Below are 12786 nucleotides of genomic sequence, written 5' to 3'. Positions count from 1 at the left end.
GACATGAAGGAAGAAGAGGTGCCGCAGACAGGCATCAAATAACAAGCATGATGGGTCGAATGCATGGCCCGAAAATAAATGCAAGAGGGGTACATGCCGCTAGGAACATAAAGTAAAAGGGGATACATGTCGCAGGGATGGACCCACGCGGCCTGGGAATAATGCAGCCCTGGGGGCGCTCCCAGCTAGAAACGAAACTTGAAGGATGTCACCTGGTAGCGTTGAAGATGAAAGGGGTGCTGAAGTAGCAGACGTCGTGGGCTGTGGAAGCCGATCTTCATGAGCCCCCAGGCCCAGGGGCCTCGGGAGGCTCCGGAGGCGCTGGTGGCTCCTCGCGAACCATCTCCATCTCCGCCAGGACTGCGGAACGCCTGGCCTCCTGAGCCTCCAGGATGCTCCTCATAAGGCACTGGCGCACAGCAGCCATGTTCGGCAAGCCGTAGGGCATGCGAACGTAGCTGTGGGGTTGGCCTTCGCAGCGCCCCACACGCGAGGGCCATAAGCGCTCCCGAGAGGCGGCTCGGTTGAGCCCTGGGATGTCGATGCAGACGCGCAGCCCACCATCCTCGCCTGGATGGGGAGCTGCGGCGGGTAAGCGGCGGCTACCACTCATGACTCTTGACTCCTGCAACTCCTGTGTGATCTGACTGACGAACTCCTAAGGGTTTGGCCCTCCTTGCCTTGCTCCTTCCTGAGGGAAACGTGCTCTGAAACACGCCTCCAAGTGGTGCCCAAGCGCCTCCCTCATGACCTTAGCAAGGTCGGTGACCCTCTAGGAGGGAGCCCCCGAGCCCTGCTTGAGGAGGGCGCCGGGTGCGCCTTCCTATGCGATAGAAGGAGGTGCCCCCTGAGCAGGCGCAGACCCTGAGGGGTCGGGCCTGGCGATGTCTTCTTCTTCTTGGGGGCGGTCTCAGGGAGCCTCCCGCTCCCGCGATCCGGGTCTTCAAGTGATGCGGCCTGAAAAGCTCGCTCCAGGGAGCACACTGCGTCTCTTTCTTCACAGGGCACCGTGATGACTCCGCCACTTCCTGGCATCTTGAGCACGTTGTAGCCGTGATGAGTCACGACCATGAACTTGGAGAGAGATGGGTACCCGAGGATGGCGTTGTACGACAGGCGAATGTGGGCGACGTCGAAGTCGATGAGCTCAGTGCGGTAGTTGTTGCGCGCCCCGAAGGTGACAGGGAGGCGGACCTGCCCAATCGGAACCGTGGAGCCATCGGTGACACCGGAGAAAGGCTTGGTTGGCTGAAGCTGATCGTAAGGCACTTGGAGATTGTTGAATGTCTCTACGGACAGGACATTGAGTCCTGCCCCGCCGTCAATGAGGGTCCTGGTGACTTGCACGTTGCTGATGACTGGGGAGCAAAGCATCGGGAGGACTCCGGCTGTGGCCGCGCACTTGAGCTGATCTGCTGAGCTGAACGTGATGGCGCACGCCGACCACCTGAGAGGGCGCGTGGCTTTGAGCCTGGGTAGGACTGCATTCACTTCGCGGGCGAACTGCTTGAAGATGTGTTGAGGGGCTGGGGCTTGAGCTCCGCCCAGGATGCAGGCGCGCAGCTCCTGGAAGCCCCAGCCCCCTCATCCTGATGATGGTCCTCGTTTCTCCTTGGCTGCGACGGTAGTGGAGGGAGGCCTGCGTTTCCTTGAGGACGGTCCTCGCAAGGCTCATCCCTCCAGTCTCCCTCGCGAGGCTGCCCCTACCAGCGATCCTCGCGAGGTCGGTCGCGCCACCCTTGGCGAGGGCCGCGGTCTTCCCAACGTCCTGCGTTTCTTCCTCCTCCTCGGCCGTAGCCTTGATCTTTGCGGTCGGGGCGCCGGCCGGTCCTCCCCTCTCGCACGGCTCGGAGCTCTTCACATTCGTTGGTGTTGTGGGTGTGGAGGTCGTGGTACACACAGTATCGGCTGCCTTTGAAAGACTCGGGCTGATCCCTGCCTCGCTTGGTGTCTGGCTCTGCCGCGAGCATGACAGCCCCCTTGCGCTTCACGTCCTTGGCCTTGGATTTCTTCTCTTCTGGGTCTGCGGCTGGCAGCTCGAGGAGGGAAAGGCGCCCTTCCTCAGCCCTGGCACACTTGGTCGCCAAGTTGAACAGCTCGAAGGAAGTGCACAGATCTTCATGCATCGCCAGCTCCTCCTTCATCTTGATGTCGCGCATGCCGTCGGAGAAGGCTGAGATGATGGCCTTCTTAGTCACCTTGGGAATCTTGAGACGTGCGTTGTTGAAGCGCTGGATGTACTTCTGCAGGGTCTCCTCTGGTTGCTGCTTGATGCGGCGCATGTCGCTCACAGCGGTTGGCCGGTCGCGAGTACCTTGGAAGTTGGCAATGAAACGTGTGCGCATCTCGTCCCAGGAGGAGATCGTGCTAGGAGCCAGGTTCAGGAGCCATGTATGGGCCCCGTCCTTGAGTGCCATGGGAAACCAGTTCGCCATGACCTTCTCGTCCCCGTTGGCGGCTTCGATGCCCAGCTCATAGAGCTGGAGGAACTCCGCAGGGTCGGCCGTGCCGTCGTAGCGAGGAGGCAGGTATGGCTTGAACTTGCAGGGCCACGCGACGCTGCGCAGCTCAGTGGTGAAGGCGAGGCAGCCTGCTGTGGCCACGGGAGGCCTTTGGTGATGAGGATCTTGGTCTTGCGAGTCCCCATGCGCTGCGGCTGGGAGCAACGCGGGGTCTTGGCGTGCTGGAACAGGAGCGTGGTCGCGACGGGCCGGAGCAGGGAGCACTCGGCAGCTTCTTTGGTAGTGAGAATGTAGAATCGTCTTTGGAGCGGACCTGGGAGTGGCAAGCATAAGGGACGAAGACGGGGAAACATGTCGGATGCGATCATACCAGCACTAAAGCACCGGATCCCATCAGAACTCCGAAGTTAAGCGTGCTTGGGCGAGAGTAGTACTAGGATGGGTGACCTCCTGGGAAGTCCTCGTGTTGCATTCCTTTTATAATTATTTTTTGCGCCTTGTGACAAACATGTCGCACGTGCGCGATATATATTAATCCCGTTATATTATGTTTGACGTTTGCGATATGTTTAAGCTCGATGCTCATTGCCCGCGCGTCTTGGGGCGGCTTTGTGGCGCGAAGAGCGCGTTCTGAAAGGGGTGGAAAAAACTCGTGTTGCTGCAGTATGGAGGGAAGGGTGGAAACCGTGGAAAACTCGTCTCCGTGATTGAGCGGGAGAGTAAGTAGTATAGGACATTATCCATTGTTAGGGAACGGTTGTAATGGTAGTGAGAATGTAGAATCGTCTTTGGAGCGGACCTGGGAGTGGCAAGCATAAGGGACGAAGACGGGGAAACATGTCGGATGCGATCATACCAGCACTAAAGCACCGGATCCCATCAGAACTCCGAAGTTAAGCGTGCTTGGGCGAGAGTAGTACTAGGATGGGTGACCTCCTGGGAAGTCCTCGTGTTGCATTCCTTTTATAATTATTTTTTGCGCCTTGTGACAAACATGTCGCACGTGCGCGATATATATTAATCCCGTTATATTATGTTTGACGTTTGCGATATGTTTAAGCTCGATGCTCATTGCTCGCGCGTCTTGGGGCGGCTTTGTGGCGCGAAGAGCGCGTTCTCAAAGGGGTGGAAAAAACTCGTGTTGCTGCGGTATGGAGGGAGGGGTGGAAACCATGGAAAACTCGTCTCCGTGATTGAGCGGGAGAGTAAGTAGTATAGGACATTATCCATTGTTAGGGAACGGTTGTAATGGTAGTGAGAATGTAGAATCGTCTTTGGAGCGGACCTGGGAGTGGCAAGCATAAGGGACGAAGACGGGGAAACATGTCGGATGCGATCATACCAGCACTAAAGCACCGGATCCCATCAGAACTCCGAAGTTAAGCGTGCTTGGGCGAGAGTAGTACTAGGATGGGTGACCTCCTGGGAAGTCCTCGTGTTGCATTCCTTTTATAATTATTTTTTGCGCCTTGTGACAAACATGTCGCACGTGCGCGATATATATTAATCCCGTTATATTATGTTTGACATTTGCGATATGTTTAAGCTCGATGCTCATTGCTCGCGCGTCTTGGGGCGGCTTTGTGGCGCGAAGAGCGCGTTCTGAAAGGGGTGGAAAAAACTCGTGTTGCTGCGGTATGGAGGGAGGGGTGGAAACCGTGGAAAACTCGTCTCCGTGATTGAGCGGGAGAGTAAGTAGTATAGGACATTATCCATTGTTAGGGAACGGTTGTAATGGTAGTGAGAATGTAGAATCGTCTTTGGAGCGGACCTGGGAGTGGCAAGCATAAGGGACGAAGACGGGGAAACATGTCGGATGCGATCATACCAGCACTAAAGCACCGGATCCCATCAGAACTCTGAAGTTAAGCGTGCTTGGGCGAGAGTAGTACTAGGATGGGTGACCTCCTGGGAAGTCCTCGTGTTGCATTCCTTTTATAATTATTTCTTGCGCCTTGTGACAAACATGTCGCACGTGTGCGATATATATTAATCCCGTTATATTATGTTTGACGTTTGCGATATGTTTAAGCACGATGCTCATTGCTCGCGCGTCTTGGGGCGGCTTTGTGGCGCGAAGAGCGCGTTCTGAAAGGGGTGGAAAAAACTCGTGTTGCTGCGGTATGGAGGGAGGGGTGGAAACCGTGGAAAACTCGTCTCCGTGATTGAGCGGGAGAGTAAGTAGTATAGGACATTATCCATTGTTAGGGAACGGTTGTAATAGTAGTGAGAATGTAGAATCGTCTTTGGAGCGGACCTGGGAGTGGCAAGCATAAGGGACGAAGACGGGGAAACATGTCGGATGCGATCATACCAGCACTAAAGCACCGGATCCCATCAGAACTCCGAAGTTAAGCGTGCTTGGGCGAGAGTAGTACTAGGATGGGTGACCTCCTGGGAAGTCCTCGTGTTGCATTCCTTTTATAATTATTTCTTGCGCCTTGTGACAAACATGTCGCACGTGTGCGATATATATTAATCCCGTTATATTATGTTTGACGTTTGCGATATGTTTAAGCTCGATGCTCATTGCTCGCGCGTCTTGGGGCGGCTTTGTGGCGCGAAGAGCGCGTTCTGAAAGGGGTGGAAAAAACTCGTGTTGCTGCGGTATGGAGGGAGGGGTGGAAACCGTGGAAAACTCGTCTCCGTGATTGAGCGGGAGAGTAAGTAGTATAGGACATTATCCATTGTTAGGGAACGGTTGTAATGGTAGTGAGAATGTAGAATCGTCTTTGGAGCGGACCTGGGAGTGGCAAGCATAAGGGACGAAGACGGGGAAACATGTCGGATGCGATCATACCAGCACTAAAGCACCGGATCCCATCAGAACTCCGAAGTTAAGCGTGCTTGGGCGAGAGTAGTACTAGGATGGGTGACCTCCTGGGAAGTCCTCGTGTTGCATTCCTTTTATAATTATTTTTTGCGCCTTGTGACAAACATGTCGCACGTGCGCGATATATATTAATCCCGTTATATTATGCTTGACGTTTGCGATATGTTTAAGCTCGATGCTCATTGCTCGCGCGTCTTGGGGCGGCTTTGTGGCGCGAAGAGCGCGTTCTGAAAAGGGTGGAAAAAACTCGTGTTGCTGCGGTATGGAGGGAGGGGTGGAAACCGTGGAAAACTCGTCTCCGTGATTGAGCGGGAGAGTAAGTAGTATAGGACATTATCCATTGTTAGGGAACGGTTGTAATGGTAGTGAGAATGTAGAATCGTCTTTGGAGCGGACCTGGGAGTGGCAAGCATAAGGGACGAAGACGGGGAAACATGTCGGATGCGATCATACCAGCACTAAAGCACCGGATCCCATCAGAACTCCGAAGTTAAGCGTGCTTGGGCGAGAGTAGTACTAGGATGGGTGACCTCCTGGGAAGTCCTCGTGTTGCATTCCTTTTATAATTATTTTTTGCGCCTTGTGAGAAACATGTCGCACGTGCGCGATATATATTAATCTTGTTATATTATGTTTGACGTTTGCGATATGTTTAAGCTCGATGCTCATTGCTCGCGCGTCTTGGGGCGGCTTTGTGGCGCGAAGAGCGCGTTCTGAAAGGGGTGGAAAAAACTCGTGTTGCTGCGGTATAGAGGGAGGGGTGGAAACCGTGGAAAACTCGTCTCCGTGATTGAGCGGGAGAGTAAGTAGTATAGGACATTATCCATTGTTAGGGAACGGTTGTAATGGTAGTGAGAATGTAGAATCGTCTTTGGAGCGGACCTGGGAGTGGCAAGCATAAGGGACGAAGACGGGGAAACATGTCGGATGCGATCATACCAGCACTAAAGCACCGGATCCCATCAAAACTCCGAAGTTAAGCGTGCTTGGGCGAGAGTAGTACTAGGATGGGTGACCTCCTGGGAAGTCCTCGTGTTGCATTCCTTTTATAATTATTTTTTGCGCCTTGTGACAAACATGTCGCACGTGCGCGATATATATTAATCCCGTTATATTATGTTTGACGTTTGCGATATGTTTAAGCTCGATGCTCATTGCTCGCGCGTCTTGGGGCGGCATTGTGGCGCGAAGAGCGCGTTCTGAAAGGGGTGGAAAAAACTCGTGTTGCTGCGGTATGGAGGGAGGGGTGGAAACCGTGGAAAACTCGTCTCCGTGATTGAGCGGGAGAGTAAGTAGTATAGGACATTATCCATTGTTAGGGAACGGTTGTAATGGTAGTGAGAATGTAGAATCGTGTTTGGAGCGGACCTGGGAGTGGCAAGCATAAGGGACGAAGACGGGGAAACATGGCGGATGCGATCATACCAGCACTAAAGCACCGGATCCCATCAGAACTCCGAAGTTAAGCGTGCTTGGGCGAGAGTAGTACTAGGATGGGTGACCTCCTGGGAAGTCCTCGTGTTGCATTCCTTTTATAATTATTTTTTGCGCCTTGTGACAAACATGTCGCACGTGCGCGATATATATTAATCCCGTTATATTATGTTTGACGTTTGCGATATGTTTAAGCTCGATGCTCATTGCTCGCGCGTCTTGGGGCGGCTTTGTGGCGCGAAGAGCGCGTTCTGAAAGGGGTGGAAAAAACTCGTGTTGCTGCGGTATGGAGGGAGGGGTGGAAACCGTGGAAAACTCGTCTCCGTGATTGAGCGGGAGAGTAAGTAGTATAGGACATTATCCATTGTTAGGGAACGGTTGTAATGGTAGTGAGAATGTAGAATCGTCTTTGGAGCGGACCTGGGAGTGGCAAGCATAAGGGACGAAGACGGGGAAACATGTCAGATGTGATCATACCAGCACTAAAGCACCGGATCCCATCAGAACTCCGAAGTTAAGCGTGCTTGGGCGAGAGTAGTACTAGGATGGGTGACCTCCTGGGAAGTCCTCGTGTTGCATTCCTTTTATAATTATTTTTTGCGCCTTGTGACAAACATGTCGCACGTGCGCGATATATATTAATCCCGTTATATTATGTTTGACGTTTGCGATATGTTTAAGCTCGATGCTCATTGCTCGCGCGTCTTGGGGTGGCTTTGTGGCGCGAAGAGCGCGTTCTGAAAGGGGTGGAAAAAACTCGTGTTGCTGCGGTATGGAGGGAGGGGTGGAAACCGTGGAAAACTCGTCTCCGTGATTGAGCGGGAGAGTAAGTAGTATAGGACATTATCCATTGTTAGGGAACGGTTGTAATGGTAGTGAGAATGTAGAATCGTCTTTGGAGCGGACCTGGGAGTGGCAAGCATAAGGGACGAAGACGGGGAAACATGTTGGATGCGATCATACCAGCACTAAAGCACTGGATCCCATCAGAACTCCGAAGTTAAGCGTGCTTGGGCGAGAGTAGTACTAGGATGGGTGACCTCCTGGGAAGTCCTCGTGTTGCATTCCTTTTATAATTATTTTTTGCGCCTTGTGACAAACATGTCGCACGTGCGCGATATATATTAATCCCGTTATATTATGTTTGACGTTTGCGATATGTTTAAGCTCGATGCTCATTGCTCGCGCGTCTTGGGGCGGCTTTGTGGCGCGAAGAGCGCGTTCTGAAAGGGGCGGAAAAAACTCGTGTTGCTGCGGTATGGAGGGAGGGGTGGAAACCGTGGAAAACTCGTCTCCGTGATTGAGCGGGAGAGTAAGTAGTATAGGGCATTATCCATTGTTAGGGAACGGTTGTAATGGTAGTGAGAATGTAGAATCGTCTTTGGAGCGGACCTGGGAGTGGCAAGCATAAGGGACGAAGACGAGGAAACATGTCGGATGCGATCATACCAGCACTAAAGCACCGGATCCCATCAGAACTCCGAAGTTAAGCATGCTTGGGCGAGAGTAGTACTAGGATGGGTGACCTCCTGGGAAGTCCTCGTGTTGCATTCCTTTTATAATTATTTTTTGCGCCTTGTGACAAACATGTCGCACGTGCGCGATATATATTAATCCCGTTATATTATGTTTGACGTTTGCGATATGTTTAAGCTCGATGCTCATTGCTCGCGCGTCTTGGGGCGGCTTTGTGGCGCGAAGAGCGCGTTCTGAAACGGGTGGAAAAAACTCGTGTTGCTGCGGTATGGAGGGAGGGGTGGAAACCGTGGAAAACTCGTCTCCGTGATTGAGCGGGAGAGTAAGTAGTATAGGACATTATCCATTGTTAGGGAACGGTTGTAATGGTAGTGAGAATGTAGAATCGTCTTTGGAGCGGACCTGGGAGTGGCAAGCATAAGGGACGAAGACGGGGAAACATGTCGGATGTGATCATACCAGCACTAAAGCACCGGATCCCATCAGAACTCCGAAGTTAAGCGTGCTTCGGCGAGAGTAGTACTAGGATGGGTGACCTCCTGGGAAGTCCTCGTGTTGCATTCCTTTTATAATTATTTTTTGCGCCTTGTGACAAACATGTCGCACGTGCGCGATATATATTAATCCCGTTATATTATGTTTGACGTTTGCGATATGTTTAAGCTCGATGCTCATTGCTCGCGCGTCTTGGGGCGGCTTTGTGGCGCGAAGAGCGCGTTCTGAAAGGGGCGGAAAAAACTCGTGTTGCTGCGGTATGGAGGGAGGGGTGGAAACCGTGGAAAACTCGTCTCCGTGATTGAGCGGGAGAGTAAGTAGTATAGGACATTATCCATTGTTAGGGAACGGTTGTAATGGTAGTGAGAATGTAGAATCGTCTTTGGAGCGGACCTGGGAGTGGCAAGCATAAGGGACGAAGACGGGGAAACATGTCGGATGCGATCATACCAGCACTAAAGCACCGGATCCCATCAGAACTCTGAAGTTAAGCGTGCTTGGGCGAGAGTAGTACTAGGATGGGTGACCTCCTGGGAAGTCCTCGTGTTGCATTCCTTTTATAATTATTTTTTGCGCCTTGTGAGAAACATGTCGCACGTGCGCGATATATATTAATCCCGTTATATTATGTTTGACGTTTGCGATAAGTTTAAGCTCGATGCTCATTGCTCGCGCGTCTTGGGGCGGCTTTGTGGCGCGAAGAGCGCGTTCTGAAAGGGGTGGAAAAAACTCGTGTTGCTGCGGTATGGAGGGAGGGGTGGAAACCGTGGAAAACTCGTCTCCGTGATTGAGCGGGAGAGTAAGTAGTATAGGACATTATCCATTGTTAGGGAACGGTTGTAATGGTAGTGAGAATGTAGAATCGTCTTTGGAGCGGACCTGGGAGTGGCAAGCATAAGGGACGAAGACGGGGAAACATGTCGGATGCGATCATACCAGCACTAAAGCACCGGATCCCATCAGAACTCCGAAGTTAAGCGTGCTTGGGCGAGAGTAGTACTAGGATGGGTGACCTCCTGGGAAGTCCTCGTGTTGCATTCCTTTTATAATTATTTTTTGCGCCTTGTGACAAACATGTCGCACGTGTGCGATATATATTAATCCCGTTATATTATGTTTGACGTTTGCGATATGTTTAAGCTCGATGCTCATTGCTCGCTCGTCTTGGGGCGGCTTTGTGGCGCGAAGAGCGCGTTCTGAAAGGGGTGGGAAAAACTCGTGTTGCTGCGGTATGGAGGGAGGGGTGGAAACCGTGGAAAACTCGTCTCCGTGATTGAGCGGGAGAGTAAGTAGTATAGGACATTATCCATTGTTAGGGAACGGTTGTAATGGTAGTGAGAATGTAGAATCGTCTTTGGAGCGGACCTGGGAGTGGCAAGCATAAGGGACGAAGACGGGGAAACATGTCGGATGCGATCATACCAGCACTAAAGCACCGGATCCCATCAGAACTCCGAAGTTAAGCGTGCTTGGGCGAGAGTAGTACTAGGATGGTTGACCTCCTGGGAAGTCCTCGTGTTGCATTCCTTTTATAATTATTTTTTGCGCCTTGTGACAAACATGTCGCACGTGCGCGATATATATTAATCCCGTTATATTATGTTTGACGTTTGCGATATGTTTAAGCTCGATGCTCATTGCTCGCGCGTCTTGGGGCGGCTTTGTGGCGCGAAGAGCGCGTTCTGAAAGGGGTGGAAAAAACTCGTGTTGCTGCGGTATGGAGGGAGGGGTGGAAACCGTGGAAAACTCGTCTCCGTGATTGAGCGGGAGAGTAAGTAGTATAGGACATTATCCATTGTTAGGGAACGGTTGTAATGGTAGTGAGAATGTAGAATCGTCTTTGGAGCGGACCTGGGAGTGGCAAGCATAAGGGACGAAGACGGGAAAACATGTCGGATGCGATCATACCAGCACTACAGCACCGGATCCCATCAGAACTCCGAAGTTAAGCGTGCTTGGGCGAGAGTAGTACTAGGATGGGTGACCTCCTGGGAAGTCCTCGTGTTGCATTCCTTTTATAATTATTTTTTGCGCCTTGTGACAAACATGTCGCACGTGCGCGATATATATTAATCCCGTTATATTATGTTTGACGTTTGCGATATGTTTAAGCTCGATGCTCATTGCTCGCGCGTCTTGGGGCGGCTTTGTGGCGCGAAGAGCGCGTTCTGAAAGGGGTGGAAAAAACTCGTGTTGCTGCGGTATGGAGGGAGGGGTGGAAACCGTGGAAAACTCGTCTCCGTGATTGAGCGGGAGAGTAAGTAGTATAGGACATTATCCATTGTTAGGGAACGGTTGTAATGGTAGTGAGAATGTAGAATCGTCTTTGGAGCGGACCTGGGAGTGGCAAGCATAAGGGACGAAGACGGGGAAACATGTCAGATGTGATCATACCAGCACTAAAGCACCGGATCCCATCAGAACTCCGAAGTTAAGCGTGCTTGGGCGAGAGTAGTACTAGGATGGGTGACCTCCTGGGAAGTCCTCGTGTTGCATTCCTTTTATAATTATTTTTTGCGCCTTGTGACAAACATGTCGCACGTGCGCGATATATATTAATCCCGTTATATTATGTTTGACGTTTGCGATATGTTTAAGCTCGATGCTCATTGCTCGCGCGTCTTGGGGTGGCTTTGTGGCGCGAAGAGCGCGTTCTGAAAGGGGTGGAAAAAACTCGTGTTGCTGCGGTATGGAGGGAGGGGTGGAAACCGTGGAAAACTCGTCTCCGTGATTGAGCGGGAGAGTAAGTAGTATAGGACATTATCCATTGTTAGGGAACGGTTGTAATGGTAGTGAGAATGTAGAATCGTCTTTGGAGCGGACCTGGGAGTGGCAAGCATAAGGGACGAAGACGGGGAAACATGTTGGATGCGATCATACCAGCACTAAAGCACTGGATCCCATCAGAACTCCGAAGTTAAGCGTGCTTGGGCGAGAGTAGTACTAGGATGGGTGACCTCCTGGGAAGTCCTCGTGTTGCATTCCTTTTATAATTCTTTTTTGCGCCTTGTGACAAACATGTCGCACGTGCGCGATATATATTAATCCCGTTATATTATGTTTGACGTTTGCGATATGTTTAAGCTTGATGCTCATTGCTCGCGCGTCTTGGGGCGGCTTTGTGGCGCGAAGAGCGCGTTCTGAAAGGGGTGGAAAAAACTCGTGTTGCTGCGGTATGGAGGGAGGGGTGGAAACCGTGGAAAACTCGTCTCCGTGATTGAGCGGGAGAGTAAGTAGTATTGGACATTATCCATTGTTAGGGAACGGTTGTAATGGTAGTGAGAATGTAGAATCGTCTTTGGAGCGGACCTGGGAGTGGCAAGCATAAGGGATGAAGACGGGGAAACATGTTGGATGCGATCATACCAGCACTAAAGCACCGGATCCCATCAGAACTCCGAAGTTAAGCGTGCTTGGGCGAGAGTAGTACTAGGATGGGTGACCTCCTGGGAAGTCCTCGTGTTGCATTTCTTTTATAATTATTTTTTGCGCCTTGTGACAAACATGTCGCACGTGCGCGATATATATTAATCCCGTTATATTATGTTTGACGTTTGCGATATGTTTAAGCTCGATGCTCATTGCTCGCGCGTCTTGGGGTGGCTTTGTGGCGCGAAGAGTGCGTTCTGAAAGGGGTGGAAAAAACTCGTGTTGCTGCGGTATGGAGGGAGGGGTGGAAACCGTGGAAAACTCGTCTCCGTGATTGAGCGGGAGAGTAAGTAGTATAGGACATTATCCATTGTTAGGGAACGGTTGTAATGGTAGTGAGAATGTAGAATCGTCTTTGAAGCGGACCTGGGAGTGGCAAGCATAAGGGACGAAGACGGGGAAACATGTCGGATGCGATCATACCAGCACTAAAGCACCGGATCCCATCAGAACTCCGAAGTTAAGCGTGCTTGGGCGAGAGTAGTACTAGGATGGGTGACCTCCTGGGAAGTCCTCGTGTTGCATTCCTTTTATAATTATTTTTTGCGCCTTGTGACAAACATGTCGCACGTGCGCGATATATATTAATCCCGTTATATTATGTTTGACGTTTGCGATATGTTTAAGCTCGATGCTCATTGCTCGCGCGTCTTGGGG

At 51.6% G+C, this 12786-nt stretch overlaps 21 non-coding genes across 21 annotated transcripts; all 21 read left to right on the top strand.

Moving 5' to 3' along the window:
- Positions 1 to 2818: 2818 nt before the first annotated feature.
- LOC123118734 (5S ribosomal RNA) lies at positions 2819 to 2937 on the top strand. The gene has a single exon (XR_006458277.1). It is a non-coding gene; the product is annotated as a 5S ribosomal RNA (ribosomal RNA).
- A 367-nt stretch (positions 2938 to 3304) lies between these two features.
- Positions 3305 to 3423, top strand: LOC123118723 (5S ribosomal RNA). Its single transcript, XR_006458267.1, has one exon. It is a non-coding gene; the product is annotated as a 5S ribosomal RNA (ribosomal RNA).
- A 367-nt stretch (positions 3424 to 3790) lies between these two features.
- Positions 3791 to 3909, top strand: LOC123118712 (5S ribosomal RNA). The gene has a single exon (XR_006458255.1). It is a non-coding gene; the product is annotated as a 5S ribosomal RNA (ribosomal RNA).
- Positions 3910 to 4276: 367 nt separating this feature from the next.
- LOC123118308 (5S ribosomal RNA) lies at positions 4277 to 4395 on the top strand. The gene has a single exon (XR_006457856.1). It is a non-coding gene; the product is annotated as a 5S ribosomal RNA (ribosomal RNA).
- A 367-nt stretch (positions 4396 to 4762) lies between these two features.
- LOC123118700 (5S ribosomal RNA) lies at positions 4763 to 4881 on the top strand. Its single transcript, XR_006458245.1, has one exon. It is a non-coding gene; the product is annotated as a 5S ribosomal RNA (ribosomal RNA).
- A 367-nt stretch (positions 4882 to 5248) lies between these two features.
- Positions 5249 to 5367, top strand: LOC123118689 (5S ribosomal RNA). The gene has a single exon (XR_006458234.1). It is a non-coding gene; the product is annotated as a 5S ribosomal RNA (ribosomal RNA).
- A 367-nt stretch (positions 5368 to 5734) lies between these two features.
- LOC123118678 (5S ribosomal RNA) lies at positions 5735 to 5853 on the top strand. Its single transcript, XR_006458223.1, has one exon. It is a non-coding gene; the product is annotated as a 5S ribosomal RNA (ribosomal RNA).
- Positions 5854 to 6220: 367 nt separating this feature from the next.
- LOC123118432 (5S ribosomal RNA) lies at positions 6221 to 6339 on the top strand. Its single transcript, XR_006457974.1, has one exon. It is a non-coding gene; the product is annotated as a 5S ribosomal RNA (ribosomal RNA).
- A 367-nt stretch (positions 6340 to 6706) lies between these two features.
- Positions 6707 to 6825, top strand: LOC123118667 (5S ribosomal RNA). The gene has a single exon (XR_006458212.1). It is a non-coding gene; the product is annotated as a 5S ribosomal RNA (ribosomal RNA).
- Positions 6826 to 7192: 367 nt separating this feature from the next.
- On the top strand, positions 7193 to 7311 carry LOC123118405 (5S ribosomal RNA). The gene has a single exon (XR_006457948.1). It is a non-coding gene; the product is annotated as a 5S ribosomal RNA (ribosomal RNA).
- Positions 7312 to 7678: 367 nt separating this feature from the next.
- Positions 7679 to 7797, top strand: LOC123118045 (5S ribosomal RNA). The gene has a single exon (XR_006457670.1). It is a non-coding gene; the product is annotated as a 5S ribosomal RNA (ribosomal RNA).
- A 367-nt stretch (positions 7798 to 8164) lies between these two features.
- LOC123118388 (5S ribosomal RNA) lies at positions 8165 to 8283 on the top strand. Its single transcript, XR_006457931.1, has one exon. It is a non-coding gene; the product is annotated as a 5S ribosomal RNA (ribosomal RNA).
- A 367-nt stretch (positions 8284 to 8650) lies between these two features.
- LOC123118516 (5S ribosomal RNA) lies at positions 8651 to 8769 on the top strand. The gene has a single exon (XR_006458065.1). It is a non-coding gene; the product is annotated as a 5S ribosomal RNA (ribosomal RNA).
- A 367-nt stretch (positions 8770 to 9136) lies between these two features.
- On the top strand, positions 9137 to 9255 carry LOC123118297 (5S ribosomal RNA). The gene has a single exon (XR_006457847.1). It is a non-coding gene; the product is annotated as a 5S ribosomal RNA (ribosomal RNA).
- Positions 9256 to 9622: 367 nt separating this feature from the next.
- Positions 9623 to 9741, top strand: LOC123118656 (5S ribosomal RNA). The gene has a single exon (XR_006458201.1). It is a non-coding gene; the product is annotated as a 5S ribosomal RNA (ribosomal RNA).
- A 367-nt stretch (positions 9742 to 10108) lies between these two features.
- On the top strand, positions 10109 to 10227 carry LOC123118334 (5S ribosomal RNA). Its single transcript, XR_006457879.1, has one exon. It is a non-coding gene; the product is annotated as a 5S ribosomal RNA (ribosomal RNA).
- A 367-nt stretch (positions 10228 to 10594) lies between these two features.
- Positions 10595 to 10713, top strand: LOC123117970 (5S ribosomal RNA). Its single transcript, XR_006457597.1, has one exon. It is a non-coding gene; the product is annotated as a 5S ribosomal RNA (ribosomal RNA).
- A 367-nt stretch (positions 10714 to 11080) lies between these two features.
- LOC123118404 (5S ribosomal RNA) lies at positions 11081 to 11199 on the top strand. Its single transcript, XR_006457947.1, has one exon. It is a non-coding gene; the product is annotated as a 5S ribosomal RNA (ribosomal RNA).
- Positions 11200 to 11566: 367 nt separating this feature from the next.
- LOC123118033 (5S ribosomal RNA) lies at positions 11567 to 11685 on the top strand. Its single transcript, XR_006457660.1, has one exon. It is a non-coding gene; the product is annotated as a 5S ribosomal RNA (ribosomal RNA).
- A 367-nt stretch (positions 11686 to 12052) lies between these two features.
- On the top strand, positions 12053 to 12171 carry LOC123117987 (5S ribosomal RNA). The gene has a single exon (XR_006457618.1). It is a non-coding gene; the product is annotated as a 5S ribosomal RNA (ribosomal RNA).
- A 367-nt stretch (positions 12172 to 12538) lies between these two features.
- Positions 12539 to 12657, top strand: LOC123118644 (5S ribosomal RNA). Its single transcript, XR_006458190.1, has one exon. It is a non-coding gene; the product is annotated as a 5S ribosomal RNA (ribosomal RNA).
- Positions 12658 to 12786: the final 129 nt, after the last annotated feature.

This window comes from Triticum aestivum, chromosome 5B (assembly GCF_018294505.1).
Source record: "Triticum aestivum cultivar Chinese Spring chromosome 5B, IWGSC CS RefSeq v2.1, whole genome shotgun sequence".
NCBI classification, from domain to species: domain Eukaryota; kingdom Viridiplantae; phylum Streptophyta; class Magnoliopsida; order Poales; family Poaceae; genus Triticum; species Triticum aestivum.
The sequence above is the reverse complement of the archived record's forward strand: the minus strand, read 5'-3'. Positions and strand labels throughout refer to the sequence as shown.